At 39.1% G+C, this 6,264-nt stretch overlaps 1 pseudogene; it reads right to left on the bottom strand.

The window, feature by feature from the left end:
* Nucleotides 1-4,449: 4,449 nt before the first annotated feature.
* LOC127195535 (26S proteasome complex subunit SEM1-like) lies at nucleotides 4,450-4,656 on the bottom strand (annotated as a pseudogene).
* Between the last annotated feature and the right edge of the window lie 1,608 nt (nucleotides 4,657-6,264).

The raw sequence follows: 6,264 nt of genomic DNA, 5'->3' as shown, positions 1-6,264 counted from the left end.
TGGGCCTAGGAGACCAAGAGAAGGCGTGAGATTGGAAGTCACACAGATCTGTAGGCCATGGAGCGCAGAGAATTCTCAAAGCAGGAACCAAAGCTTTTCTTGGATTCCATTCTGACCTTAAATGGTGAGTCTTACCGGAAACTGTAAGCTGAATGAATTTCTTTCCTTGCCAAGTTTGATTTTGCTCAGTACTTTGATTTTACAGCAACACAGAAGCCAATGAAGACAGTGGGTGACAATGTTATCCATGGAACCTGGCTGTGTGTTGCTCTGACTGTTATAGTAGAGAGAGTTGTGAGCCCTGGTGCCCAACTCACAAAACCGTTTGATTATTCTGTATCCTGAATTAAACTTAACTAAAGATGCACAGTGCCCTGCCCTCCAAGATTAAGCTGAGACGTAGCTACTCCAGAAGGTGTCTCTCCCAGGAACAAAGCCTCGTCAGCTTCCACACCAATTAATAATTAACACGTCATTATTCCATATCATTGTAGTGTTTAAACTCCAAGATTAACTCTTACTCTTTTTCCATTGGGAGCATGAAAGAAGCTCGTTAGCATGAATGCAAAGAGAACAAAACAACACATCAACTACAGAAAAACTAAATGTTTTCTGCTTCTGTCATGTAAGATGACGGTTAGGGAGAACTGAAGCGGTCATGAGGAACCTTTCCTGCTGCCTTCACAGTGTGCTTTTTCCTTTCTTAATTACTCTATGCTAACTGAGGCTCAGGGATCACATCTTTGTCTCTTTGGGATCTTAAGGAGGAGGGGCAGACAAGAGGGAGATGTCAGCGGAGAGTGCCTTGTATAATCAGGAAGTCAGGTGTTCCCTTAGACTTCCGCTGATATCTCACTACTTAGGGTAGGACACAGGACATCCTAGGCCAAAGCCACATCAAAGCACTGTAAATTGAGATTTGCCTTATAAGAAAAAATAAGGAGAACTGTGATTAACTAAGTTGGAAGCAGGTTGTTTAAAAACACCCATTGCTTTCTTCCTTCCCCCTTCTGTGTCTTGTTTCTTCTCTCTCTCTCTCTCTCTCTCTCTCTCTCTCTCTCTCTCTCTCTCTCTCTCTCTCTCTCTCTCTCTCTCTCTCTGTCCACACCATTGTTCCGCTTGTACGCACATCTTTGTCATCTCATCACGAAACAGCACAGGCTACAGAGGTGACTCCCATTTTTTCTTCACAGTTTTTCCTAAAGGTCCATTTCCTGTCTTTCTCCTGACCAAAAGCTCTCACATATTAAACAAAGCCCTCATTCCTCAACCCAGCTACAACTTAACTTATCATCTGCTACTTAAGATAATACAAGTTCTCCTGTTTATTGTGAACAAAAGGGCAATTCAGCTGGCAGCTAAGCCAGCCCTAACACACACCTTTAATCCAAGAGCTATCTATACACAGGATTTAATAAAGTTAACCCTATATCAAGAGGCTGAGCAAGAAACCAGCTGATGGGGATTGGGAGGGTAGGAGGGGCTTGGACTTGAAAGGTATTTAAGACAGTGTGCAGAAGTAGGAGGGGGTCTTTGGGTCTTTGGTCTTTTGTGTTTCTTTAGCTTTGGATTTTAGCTTGGCTCTTAGCTCCTTGGCCTTCGGCTTTTTGGGCTTTTTGGGCTTCGGGCTAGCAAGCCTTTAGCCTTGTGTTTTTTGCTCTGGGGAGGGCTGTTAGCTGAGTTAGTGAGCCTTTAAGGCCTTCATCACTGGGATGTGAGCTAAGTACAAAGTTCAGCTGGGTGCTTTCTCTGCCTCTCTGAGCTAGCAGGTTTTTCACCACAAAAACCAGACAAACAAACAAACAAAAAAGATAATACAAGTCCATTCTCTAAGCCAACCTGCAGTTTGTTTCTCTCAAATATTTACCAAACTTTCCATTCAGTTTTGTGTATAATGAATTAATTATCCTGCGTATATTAATTAATGCTGGAAATTATTACAGCAGCACTTTTCTCTAAGCAGCTAGTTCCCCAATGATTGATACAGAGAGACTATGGTTATTACTAAGCTGTAGGCACTATGCTGGGCATATGCTGAGCTATTCTATTCCTAGTTATAAAGCCCACAGAAAAGCCAACCACTTGCCAATCTAATGACTCCCAGGCAGCTTCTGCTCCATGGCCTGTCCTCATGGCCATGTGCTCATCATTCATCTTGGCTTACGTTGACTCCTTTCTCTCCTGCCTCCTCTACTTCTGACACCTCTCTGTTTCTCTTCTCCTGTCCTCATGGTCTCTTGAGCCCAAGCACAGGAACATAAACTCTGCTTATCTCTCTTCTGCCCAAGCATAGTCTTCAGCATCCTTAGTAACCAACCAAGGATAATTGGGGAATGTCCCTTATATCACATGGGCACAGGAGATGGTCCAACATTCATAACAATGTCTGCAGTAGGACAGTAACCAGATCTCAGGGCACTGAAATCAGCATCTGAAAACACAGTGCACAAGACTGTCCTCCAACAATTTTGCGTGTATACGTGTGCTCATGTTCAACCGCATGTGAGTGCACATGTGTAAGGCACATTTCTGTGCATGTAAATGGAATACAGACAGCACTTTCGGGTATCAGGTAAACAATCTGGCTGGCTAGAAAGTTCCAGCAAGCTGCCTGGAATCCCTTCTCTACTACTGGGATTATATCCATGTGCCACCACGTTCGGTTTTTCATACATTGAATCATGTAATGCCCCACTTGGAATACTTGGGTGTGCTTCCTTCACTTCAGCTATGATCAGAATTCACAGCTTCAGTCATATTTCCTCCCTGCCATGAAGCACTCATGGGTACTTCCCAGCTGGAAGCTGTTTGGAACCATTTCTCTTCTGGAGTTCCCATCAATTTAGCACTTTACTCCCTGCATCTAACTTTGATTACTTTGTGTGTCCTATCCTATCTCACAGCACTGTCAGTGCCATGTTGTTTCTTTTAATAGACCCTACTCTTTCGACAATTTTAAACATAGAGTACTCGAGATGATAGCATAAAGAAAGCATATTCTCATGCAGAGCAGTCATTATTAACATTTCACATCAGTGGGCACACTTAGCACAGCTAAGTAGTTGTTTTAATCAATATCAATATTACTTAGTTGATATTGTTGCATCTTTAAAGTTTATGCTTTTATGAAGTTACTCTTTGCCTTCTCACAGTGTGCACTTTGGAAGGAAGTCATATAAATCGCTGAGATTGAAGTAACTCTATGAGTTATTATTAAAAGTTTTCAGCATCAAAAATTTTTCTCCTTCATTCATTTTTTAGTTGCCTTTACCATTTGTTTATATCTGTATGAGCCGTGGCTATTTTGTTTTTGTACTTTATGATGTAATCTTACAAACTATTGAATGATTTCTTAAAATCCATTTATCAAATCACTTGTTCTCATTGTAGTGGCATTTGGAGGTGCACCCTCTGGGAGGTAACAGGGTTTAGAGGAAGTTGTAAGAGTGAGGTCCCACAATGGGATCAACATCCTTACCTTAAGGAAGAGAAGTTTGGACCCCCTTCTGTGTTCTATGGTGGTCTTAGGTGACCCCTGAAAAAGGGTCTTTTGATGCCCAAAAGGGGTCACGACCCATGGGTTGGAAACTGCTGGACTATAGTGTTTTGTTATGACCACACAAGCTGATCTCAGAGCCTTTATTTCATTCTTCAGAATTTCCGTCTTTCCCTTTGACAAGCTCATTGCAGATGACCTTTAGACGTAGCAGCACAGTGCAGGTTCCTGTTGTGGCTGTTGCTCTTGAGAACGTTTTTCCTCTCCTTCCGTCTGACCTTGTTCCTGGTCTCAATATCAAGCATCCATCCAAGGACTTCCATTCCTTTTTATTGGAGAATGGTGTTTGAAGCCTCTATCTGAGTTCTAGATGTTCTCATTGCTATTGGGATATTTTTATGACCGTTGTTACCCAGAAGTCATTTGCATGCTCTGCTAACCAAGAAAATATGTGCTCCCAGTCATCTGGTTTTGTGTGTGTGTGTGTGTGTGTGTGTGTGTGTGTGTGTGTGTGTGTTTGTGTGTTTGTGTGTGTGTGTGTGTGTGTGCGCGCACACACAGGTACCGGTGCATGCAAACACACATGCACACCCCCCAAAACCCTTCTCTATGTAGCCATGCAGTTCTATATTAAGCTAATCAAATCACCTAGCTCTTATCCATTACAACCTATCAATCTCTAATCCATAGCTACACGGATTATCCTACCCTTTTTCTCTTGCCTCTATGAAGCTACAACTGTCAAAATGAGAGACCTGGTTTTCATATTTTCCTATCCAATGCCTTACTTGTTTAATTTCTTTTTTAAAATCAAAACACTTATTTATTTTTCTGTTATAAAAACAAAAATAAATCCAAGTAAATGATCAAATAAAAAGTATCCCATCCTGGTCTCTTAGTCCTAGAATTTAGTACATAGTCCAAGTTTAAGGCTCTTGTAGCATTTCTGGATGTTATGACATCTCCATCTTATAACCATGCATCTCTAGCTTAGCGCACAACTGATTGGAGAAGTCATCTCCTACATTGTCACCATCCCAGTTATCCTCTTAGACATGTGCGTCTTCATCTTCACCTAAGCCAGCCCAGTCTTCTGTGGGAAACTTCTCAAACTCATTGACCTCTTCCAGGAGACCCAAGTCAACAGGTTGCTCGGACATCGTGCTGTGTCAAAGCTCACACTGCTCAGATGGGCTGCAAAACTGGAAGCCTCAGTATTCATCGAGAGCCTATACTGCCACAGCCAGCGCAACCATATAGTATTATATTCTAAAATTGATTAACTTCAAATATACATACATGACATGTGTACACACATAGCAGTGTTGGAATTGCTAACTTGTCCTCTCATGGGAAATTCTTGTATCAGCATATCATATAAAGAATAGATTTGTGTGTTATTTTTTTTTCTTTTTCCCCCTTCTTTTATTGCATTTCTCCCTCTAAAACTACTAGCCTGCATCTTTACTTTTCATTTCTCTTCCACTTTTGGATAGCATGGGTAGTAGTTTATCAGTTTTATTGATCTTTTCAAAGAGCTAGTTTTGGGGGAATCATTGATTTTTCCTGTTGTTTTCCATTTCATTGCTTTTTGTTCTAATTTTTATTTCTTTTATTCTGTTTGTTTTAGGTTGAAATTACTTTTACTTCTCTTGTTTCATAAGATGAGTGCTTAGCTTGTATTATTCATTGGGTTATTTATATATTTAACATGTGCATTTAATTCTATATATTTCCTCTAAGTACTATTTTGCTGCATCCCACAAATTCTTATATGTCATATTTTTATTTCCATTTGGCTTAAAATACTTTTTAAATTTTCTGTTAAAATTTCTTAGTACTATGCATTGTTTAGAAGTATGTTATTGAATACCTAAATATCTAGGTATTTGCAAGACATTGTTGATTCTTTTAATTGTGTTAATGTCTAAAAATTTTTTTACATAATTTAGATCCATTTCATTTCTTTGTTCACCTTTTAAAATGATTATAATTGTATTTTATTTATACTTTGAATTTTTAATTTTTTTCTTTTTAAATTTACTATATCTTACTTACATTACATCCCAATTATTACCCACTCACTCATATTTATATTTTCTCATTTCTATGACTTCTCCCTCTTCTGCCCTATTCACCTCCCCTAGACCTCTGACGGTGGGTGGGACCTCCTCATTTCTTTAGGTGCATATTATGCCCTAGGATGTGACTCACCCTAGTCTGCTTTGTGTAGGACTTTGGAAAGAATTCATATTCTGCCATAGTTGGAAGTAATCGATACATGCCAAATTGGCCAAATAGATTAACAGCAATGATGAAGTCAAACACATCCTTACTAATATTCTCCTTCCTTGAAGTATAAGTTTACTGAAGTGAGTCTGTTGAATTCTCTAATTATAACAGTGAATTGAATGGTTTCTTGTTGAAATTGTATCATTTTCCCTCTCATTTGTTTTGATGTTCTGAGATTAAACTCATGTAGGTTAAGATATATTGTCTATTTTTAATATTTTATGACTTAATCATTAAGTAATAATTCTGTCTTGTCTTCTATAATGTCACTAATTGTCAACTCTACTTCATAAGAAACTAAGACAGTTACCAGTTTTCTTTGGGGTTTAGGGTAGTATATTTTTCTGGATTCTTTTTCTTTAAATATGTGTGACCATAATTAATGTGGTTCCTTGTTGACACCAGGTAGCTAAATGTTGTTTGTTTGTTTGTTTGTTTTGGAAATTTGTGTTCTTTAAATAGTATATTTAGACATT

This window comes from Acomys russatus, chromosome 11, assembly GCF_903995435.1.
Source record: "Acomys russatus chromosome 11, mAcoRus1.1, whole genome shotgun sequence".
Taxonomy (NCBI): Eukaryota; Metazoa; Chordata; class Mammalia; order Rodentia; family Muridae; genus Acomys; species Acomys russatus.
Note: the sequence above shows the minus strand (reverse complement) of the source record. Positions and strands in the feature narration are given on the sequence as shown.